Raw genomic sequence first — 9,459 nt, forward strand, 5'->3', positions numbered from 1 at the left:
GCCAATAATCCTGGATCCTTACGGTATAATTATCCTAGCAGGCTGTTCCCCGCTTGGACCCAAAAACACTGCCAGCAGTGAAGCAAAGATGTGTTGAAGGAGAGTAGCATGGAGAGAAAAGTGGAGAAAGAAGAGGAATGTTAGAAAGTAAAGGAGGAAAACCTGACCCGAACACAAGGTGAGGATTCTGGAAAAAGTAAAGAGATGAAACAAAAAGCTCTGCCCAGATCCAGCTGTGCTTTACACTGAAAGAAGGAGAGATTGGGAATAAAGGGGGTAACAGAGCCAAGTCAGGCTGGAGAGAGTGATGGAGGTGAAGCAGAGAACTGAGAGGACGGCATAAAGGAGAGGTGGAGTAAGGGGGGGGGGAGAGGAGAGTGGTGTAGACACAGGACCATGCTCGTAGCATACTGATGCCGCTGTAAGACATGCAGTCAGCGTGGCCTCGGCAAAGCAACCAAGCATGTGCTGCAGAGGGCTGGGCGGCCTCATAAAAGTGTGTGTGCCCTTCTATGTGTGCATGTATTGTTGATTAATACGTTGTGTGAAAATAACACAACGAGGGGAAGCTGGGATTATAAAATAACATTTATTTTCTGAGGGCACATGTGTTTCTACGTCTGTATGTGGGGTGTTTGTGTGTGCATCCTGTGCTGCAGTGGGCGGTGGGTTGTTCATTATGCTGTGTGTGTCTCCTCCCGCAAAGCCTCTGTTATCTCAACACAGAGCCCTGCACTGGCTCTCTCACCATACCTCAGTCCCATGGGAGCTCCTATAGCACATTCTGCTCCTCAAGGACAGTGTGCTGGAGCTCCAGAAGAAACACACACACCCATCACAAGCAGCTCAACTCATGAACTCCCGCTGATCACCATGGGAGAACATGGAGCCATTGTTTTCTGTTGTTTGATATGCAAGTTCCATTTTGCCCTATAATTATTAACTGTAAATGCCTTTTTATTACATGGAAGAAGAGAAGGATGGTTTTTAAACTAGAATTAAGGCCTTAAGGCTGTATGCCGCCACTGATGTCCATCCAAATGTATTACCTATTAATTATTGAGTTTATACCAAAAAACACGTTTTGTGAGGTCAGTGACCTTTATCTTTTACCACCAACATTGAATCAGTCTATAAAAGAGTCTAAGAGGAAGTTTGTGCAACATTTGAAGAAGACTCCCCCATTCCTGAGGTAGACCATTTTAAAAAAGAAGTCTCAATGACATATGACCTTTTGGAAGATGAGAGAAACAAAGAAACAAATAGAGAAAAAAATATTGTTTAAAGAATAATAGCTGAAAAGGGGAAATGTGTGCCACTCTTTATACCAGCAACAATGAACAACAATTACGTAAACAATTCTCAATGAAACAACAGGACTTCATTCAGAAAGAATAATAAAAGCTGGCACTGTAAAGAACAGCCAGAAGGTCTGTATAATCTCCCTCTCTCTCCCTGCTCTATTTGACTGTAACATCAGGACTCTCCATCAGGCCTGCACTTCTTTTGTGTTGCACTAAATCCCTTATATTTATCCGTCTCTCAGAAAGAGATCCAGAAAAGGATTTCATTCATTAGCATAGATAAGAACAGCTTGCAAATGTGTCTTTCTCTGTATGGCAAATGGTGAAAAATAGATGGAAATAAGCAAAGTGAAATGCTCTGCAATGTTCTCCTCCATCTTTAATGAAAGAGAATGAGAGGAGCTGTCGCTTGCTGTCTCCCACTGCTCCACCACAACCTGATTACTGTCTGATGGTGATGGTACTACTTCCTGACATCTAATTGAAATAATTGTGTGTAATCACTTTAAAACACTGGCAGGAGACATGCGAGCGATGAGAAGTAGTTAAGAAAGGCAACGGCATTTTAATTGAATCTTCCCAGATGCATCAGATTCAATCCAACAAGTCTAAAACCACCAGGAGGGCGGAGGAACCGCGGTGGCACAGTTCAATTGAGAGATGAATAGTGGGGTAATGGGTTTAGGGGCTGTGAAAGAGAGCAGGGTTTAGGTGGATATGCTTCAGCCATTCTCTCATACTCACACACTTTATCCCACATCATCTGAAAGAAATCTTCAGAGTACCGCACTGTGTCCAGATTGACTTTCCCAGAAACTGATCTGTACAGTGTTTCACATAAACAACCAACTGCAGGATGTTGTACTATTATTGCTGATGCTCCTAAAAACAGCACGGCAGCACAGACCCTACAGCTCGTGATCACAAGGCGAACACACCTTACTGGTTTTGTTTGTATGTGTTGTTCATTGAAGTGCTCAGACTGGACCTCCATGCACAGACTGTCTCACGGGCCGGCTCACCACAGGGCGACTGTTTGGGTTTCTGAAGGCCCGTATCACACAGAGAGCCTGTCCACAGCCATTTCCCTACTCTTTAATCTCAGCGGCAGACTGGGGGGAGCAGCGCTGCACATTCCATTAATGTAAAGTGGGGCTTGAAGCCCCGTAATTTATTGGCTCTGCAGACTCGCCTCCCCTCATCTCACTCATACTGGCTCCCGGCCACCAAATTCTCCCCCTGATACCCGCCGACATGCTGCACCCTGCGTTCAGCGTTTTACGCCATTTCACTTTTTTTCTCCCTTTAGCTTTGCCTCTCTCTTATACCTCTCTTTGCTTCTCACTGGGTCTGCTTTCTCTCTTCCAACCTTTTGCCTCCATGTGTCTCTCAATAGTTTTCTTGCTTTACATATCATGCATACATACTGAGATCCCCTCGGCAGACCCTTTCTACACTCAAAGTTATCATAACATTTCCTCCTGGCAGCTCCCAAAGCTTCTGCAATAGAAAGAGCCAATGCCTGGCTCCTAAAGCCTGTGCATCACTGATTTGACTGATATTTTCAATTACTACAAATATGACAAGAATCCCCTGCTGAGAGAGAAAGGAGTGCATGTAAGAATACAGAAAAATGTTCTCTGTTGATCCTCCTTTTCCCTCTTCCTCAGTCTGGACTAACTGTTATGATCTAAACAATGTTGCCCTGCTTACCATTAAAGTGCCAGGGTGCCAGACATTACAAGGCTCTGCAAACAGAGGCTGAAAGGTCAGGATGGGGGACAAGTGAACGAGTAGAGGAGGGGAGAAAGGTAGCATCAATTGCACCAATTAAGTGAAAGACCTAAAAAAACCTGAAAGAGTGTTTCTTGTTTGTACGATTTTGTTAGCCTAGTTATTTGGTGTTTCAGGCTTTGTTTTATTATTAAACAACTATCCCTAAAACACAGGAGTTTTTCCCTCATAGTAGAAATCTGATATGTTCTCACTGTAAACGCAGCCATGTGATTAACGCCTAAAACAGGAAGTAAACAGGAGATCTACCATTGTGTACTGAAACATAATAAAAAGTGCCAAAATTGGTAAAATAATGACTACATCTTCATCTTAAAGGCATTTGGAGAAGAAAGAAGCAGCAGACAGACCAGCACATGGACCCAGGATATCTTCTACAATGAGCAGCATAACGTCATAGACAGCCAATACAACACTTTCCCTGTAGTGAGCTTTATGTCCTGGGACCCCCCTCATGTGTAGGCATACCGTCTGTATAACCTCTGTATCAGGAGCACAGGACCCTGGAGTTACATTGACTATACACTATTGTAATTGTTTTCTGATTTAGAGTCACTATTTTATGTGTTGTGTGAGTGCAAAATGTCTCCTGCGCATATTTTCAAATTAAGATTACATTTGGGAATGTTCAATCTAATTAAATAGCAAACTTTTATGTAGGGAGAAAAACATCAATATATTGATACCCAAGTTATAGAACCTCTGCGAGCTAATCAATGAAAGCATTCAGTAATAGAATATTGCTTGTTTGATTTCTTTATTAGTTTGATTATTTCAATTATAATAGAGGTTATGATCATTTATAGTAACAACCAATGTGAAGTTTTTTAAACCGTCATTTTGCAGCAGTACAGTGTGAGTAATATCTTATGTTATGATTTGAGAGAGATTGAAGTCTGACGCCTCTCCTTCAATGTTGCCTAAAATCAAATCCTTTATGTGCAAGTATTGACCATCACATTACCAAATCATGGTAACTGCACAACTACTGACAGTCATTTAATTGATCTTATTCTGTTTCTCATTGAACGCTCATCAGAAGTGCTTAGTCAATACTCCTCACCCAAAAATCTGCACTGTTTGTTATCCATATAAAGTCTTATTTCCTTTTTGAAATCCATGTATCAGTTTGAGTCATGCATTTTGTCTTTGTTCTGGTTTTTGTTAAGATGTAGTTTAGTTTGAAAAAATTATGATTCGTCATATTTTTGGTTTATTACCTTAAGATCTGTGCTACGCTGCTACATAAAAGGTTATCGTTTTTATCATTATCATTGTTTATTTTGCTCAAATCCACAATAATAGCATTTTCTCAGATTTCTACTGATGCTGTTTCCCCAATTTGGTACTCCATTAGGAATCATTAGGACATTAGATTAGTCAATCATATTTCAGTTAGGTTTAATAAATGTCCTATTCTTTTCGGACTTGCATTTTCCTATTAAACCCCTTCCCTCAAATGATTACTCTGCCAGTTCATAACGCTCTCTGTTAGGGCTACTCAATTAATCGTATTTTAATCGCAATTACGATTTTGGCTTGCAACGATTATGAAAACAACATAATCGAAATAAAACGATTTAAAAAAAAAAAAAAATGTATTGGTTTTTCAGTTGAATTATACTTAAAGTTCAGGGTAATCAACTGTTAAAAACATACTGTTCAAATTTTCTTTTTCAATAAATGGATGTTTTCAAAATAAATGGATAATCGTTTTTAATAATCGTGATATCAATTATTGACCCAAATAATCGAGATTATGATTTTTGCCATAATCAAGCAGCCCTACTCTCTGTTCTGTACTTTTCTTCTAATGTTTCCAATTGATTACATTGCATCTTTCTTTGTTTTGTGAAGTGTTTCATAAAGCTACTTTGAGTACGTAGAAAAGCGCCATATCAATGAAATGCATTATTCCCTAACAAATTGAACCGGTTTCCGCTAAATTCCTTCAGTTGTAACAATAAATGCCTTGAGAGGTTTCACAAGAAGAATACTAGAAGAAATGTGACACTGCACAAAACCTAAGAGAGGATGTTTCAAAGTTACACACACAGATTAAATGGAGAAATAAAATTCATTTGCAAACACCCCTAGTGTGTGTGTGTGTGTGTGTGTGTGTGTGTGTGTGTGTGTGTGTGTGTGTGGTGGTGTGGAATTGAATCATAGAAGGAGAATAGCCAAACTGGGACTTGTTACAGTTGGCCAAGAGTTCTTTACAGCCACAATACCAAGAGGAAGTAGATGGGGTAGGAACAAGCACTCAGTCTGAAGGATAAATGAAATCAGAAGACGAGAGCTGTACGCTGTAGGTTAATGATATCCAATTACAGCAACGATGAATTAAAAATCTGCATCTCCTCACATTTCCATCGCTCAAATGCATGTTAAAAATCGCGAATCTGTCTCTTAACACCCAAATGTATACACCTCACCTAAGTAGAAGTTAAATGAAAACAAAATGGAATGCAGAATTAGTGAGACTATCATAGTAAGCAATATGCAATATTCATGAGATGATTGAACTGTGTACACGGTCAGAGAGGAGTCGCGGGACGCAATTGGCCAGTGGGCTGCCTCTTACTTATTCATGCTAGGGGCTAGACGTCTCTCCCTGTAAATTATTTAAGCCTTTTCTTTTGTGTGTGTGTCGGAGCGCAGTGTGTGAGTGAATTATTAAGGTTATGTATACAGCCACAGTCGGGGTCCTCTTTAGAGGGGTCACTGGCCATGCTGTTGAAATAACATTATTATATTGCCACTTTGTGCCCCGTGTGCACGTGTGTGTGTAAATCCATCAGAGTGAGGGGTTTCCCATTTAGTGAATGGATCCTTGGGGACGCATTGTGGAGAAAAAGGCCAAACTGATACCGAGATAAACATTGCATGATGCTGAGATGGAAGGGGGAAGAGAAAAAAGAAGAGGAAAGGAAAATGCAGTTCTTATCTTCGTTTTCTCACGTCTATCTACCACACAATATTCTGAGTGTTGGATGGAAAATGCATATCCTTTCATTGAGTGTACTGTCAGGCCTCACTGTAGGGGTTCTGAGAGAGGTGTCTGTACGTTTGACGGGTTAACATGTGAAATAGCTATGCTAATCGCTGGGCTAATTGCATTTCTGAGCGCATGTTCGCAAACTGTGAGCTATTTCACAGCAAACAGCCAGGCATTACTAAGCTGTGAATAATGACCACTTCAGCTTCTGCAAGGATATGTAAGCACCGGGCCGCTGATCGACAGGGTTAGTGGGCGGTTTAAAGAGAGGGGAGTGAAGAGAGAGGGGAGGGGGTGTAGAAAGGAAGAGGAGGAATGGTAGAAGGTATGACAGCTTTCCTCATAATTACTCACATCTGTCTCGCCAATCCTTATCCCTGAATAATATACATCTGACAGGAGACAGAGATAGGAACATCCTTACTCAAAATACATGTCTTGTGGCTGCATTACATCATGGATGATTGAGTCTACTGTCTGCTGAAGGATCCTCAGTCTTCAACAACAGATTTATCTCTGTTATTTTTTAGCTTTGGTACGAGTAGTGATACGAAACAGAGCTCTAACTTTTTGATTCTGAGGTACTCATACATTCAGTAATATTGATTCAGATAGTGTTCATTCATAACAACGAGATATTGCATTGTGGAAAAAAAAACGAGAGCTGCAGTGAAAAATATAAAAACAAAGGGCAACCAGGCAGAAAAGTTGATCCCTACACATGAGAAAATGATTGCTGTTATGATTTGGGATACACCACTGCACACTGTCATGTGCTCTTCCTGCATGTAACATAAACAAATACTGTGATTAATCACACTGTGAAGTCATTAATCATATCCAGCCAAATAGATGACATGTGCACGTGGGAGGGATCAATTTGAACATCTTCTGAATACGGGAGGTTGAAATCTTACAAAGTCAGACAGCATATGGTGAATTAATGAATTTGATTTGAAATACATGTAAATCTACCAGTGCAGCAGTGCTTTGGGTCATCATTATTTCACATTTTACTTTTAAAGGAATTTCTCACCCAGAAAATGACCAGTGCAGTCTCATTTATTTATTCTACTTGTGCCTCATAAACTTAAAAGATTGCTATAACATTTAAAAATATTTTTGCAGAAACAGTCTCACACTTCTGTTCAAATCAGCCTTTTGCTGAGAATTTGCTCAAAAGGTACATGGGAAAATTAAAGACTCATCTGCTGTGTATCTGTTGTACAGCTTGAGAGGCCTCACTTCTTTTGGCTTTATCATAGTTATGGCAACATCTTATAAGAAGACATTGAAGTGTCAATGTTTAAAAATAAAACTTTGCAAGACAGGTTCTTGCTGGGAGTTGTGTGAGACAAAATACTCAACTTAGACTTTCTCCACCTCTCATCCTGACCTTGCGACATCACCTATTCAGAAGAGAGATAATAACAAAACAATGACACTAAAAGAACACGATGCTATGTGGCTATGTTTTTAATGCTGGTTAAAACAACTTAAACCACCATTATGGAGCTTTGTTAGTGGTTTGGGGATAAGGACCCACGTGTCATGTGCTGTACTGTTTATCATTCCGATGGTGGTGCATGCAAGTAGGTTAAAATGTATGGAGGAAATGCGGAGGGGCTCTAACTCCCTCCTCAGGGACTATGGTGGGTTCTGCTAAAACCTTTTTGGCCCCTCATCTCGCTTCTCCACGGTACCCATGGTGATCATTACAGATGGATGGGAGTTGTACCGTGCGTCCCCTAAGCAAAGGTGATCTCCTGTAACAGCCTGGACTCCTTTACATATATCCCCTGATTCTCCACAGGCTCCCCAGAGAAGACCTCATCATAATGAGGTACATATACTGGGACCCTTAAAACAACCTCATACATCCCCTTCCATCCCAACCCCCCCGCCAGACTCATCCATTTTCCATTTTCACCAGTCTTCTGCCTCCACCTCCCCCACATCTGTCTTTGCAGCAGTGAAATCACCCTTCTGATGCTTTCACTGCTTGTTCCTATTTACATGGTTTTCTCTGCATTCGAGCCAGAAAGTGATATCAGGGACTGCAAGGAGACCCCGAAGCTGGAGGAAATATGTCTGTGAAGATGCTGCCTTTACGTTAATAGAGTAGCCAGGACTCCTCATGGGCACAGACTCACCCAAAGTTGAAAGCAGGAGAAACACATTCTGCAGGTGAGATGATTTGTCTCTCACTTTTCTAAAGCAGAAAGGCTGAAAAACACTCGGTATGTAGTGCCACTGCCACGGGGCGATTAAGGCAATCTGTCACTGCACTTACAAACACTTAGACAATGTAAACAGGCTAATGTTAATGAAAAGGGGCAGACTGACTTCTTTTAGCTAACATTTAGCCTAGCATTTAGCCCTGCACTGAGGTAACAGCCGCCGTCATGGGAATGCTAATGAAGCTAAAGAAAACAAAGTCTGGTTAATGAGAGCTTTGAGATAAGAGAGCAGAGGCTAGGACACACATACACACACCTCTTACACACACTGTGACAGGCTCCTCTCCTTCGACACTAATTAGACAGGAAGGAGTATATGTGGAGGAAGAGCTAACTAACCGTCCACATCAATACTGCATCGTGTGAGCCTGTCTCGGCCATTGGCCTCAGAGACACGGAGGGGATGGGTAGGAGGAAGTGGAGAGAGACAAATTAGAGAGAGGGCAAGACATGCGGGGCAGAGAGAAATGAGTCTGCAGCAAAGAAGAAGAATTTACATGGCTGTCTGGGTGTGACCCCCACATGACACATGTAGTGTGATCCGATCCATATATTACTGTATGGAAGTGATGGAGAGTCAGCTGGAGAGGGCTCTGTCGTCCCCTCTGTATACATTCATCAGCTGTCCTCAAACACACTAAGTTCTCACACATGGCTACATTGGAATTCATATACATACATGCATGCAGAAAGGTAGCGGCCTTGGTTAAATATTGAAGGAGAGCAGGAGTCCACAGCATGTTATAGCAGCTCTTTGAATTAGCACTTACCATAGCAGTGATTTCAGCTTAATGCTAACATGATCATGCATGTACAGAATGTTAGGCATAGCATTAAGCAGTTTAATGTTTGCCGAATTCTTGAGCATGCCAACATTTGCTAATTGACATTACAAAAAGTACAGCTGATGCATATTTGAATTGGTTTTGCATGTATTTAAATCTAAAGTATTGGACAAGCTTAGAGTTTTGACCTTATGAGCAGTGCTTGAATTGGGCCGGTACTCACCGGTACGCAGTACCGGCACTTCTGATTTTTACCCATGTGGTACCGGCACTTCTTACTGAGTACCGGCAAGGTGCCGGTACTCAGTAAAATGCCGGTACTCAGCCGCCGGCAATAT

The sequence above is a fragment of the Notothenia coriiceps genome, unplaced genomic scaffold, assembly GCF_000735185.1.
Source record: "Notothenia coriiceps isolate Sejong01 unplaced genomic scaffold, NC01 NC01_scaffold00030448, whole genome shotgun sequence".
Taxonomy (NCBI): Eukaryota; Metazoa; Chordata; class Actinopteri; order Perciformes; family Nototheniidae; genus Notothenia; species Notothenia coriiceps.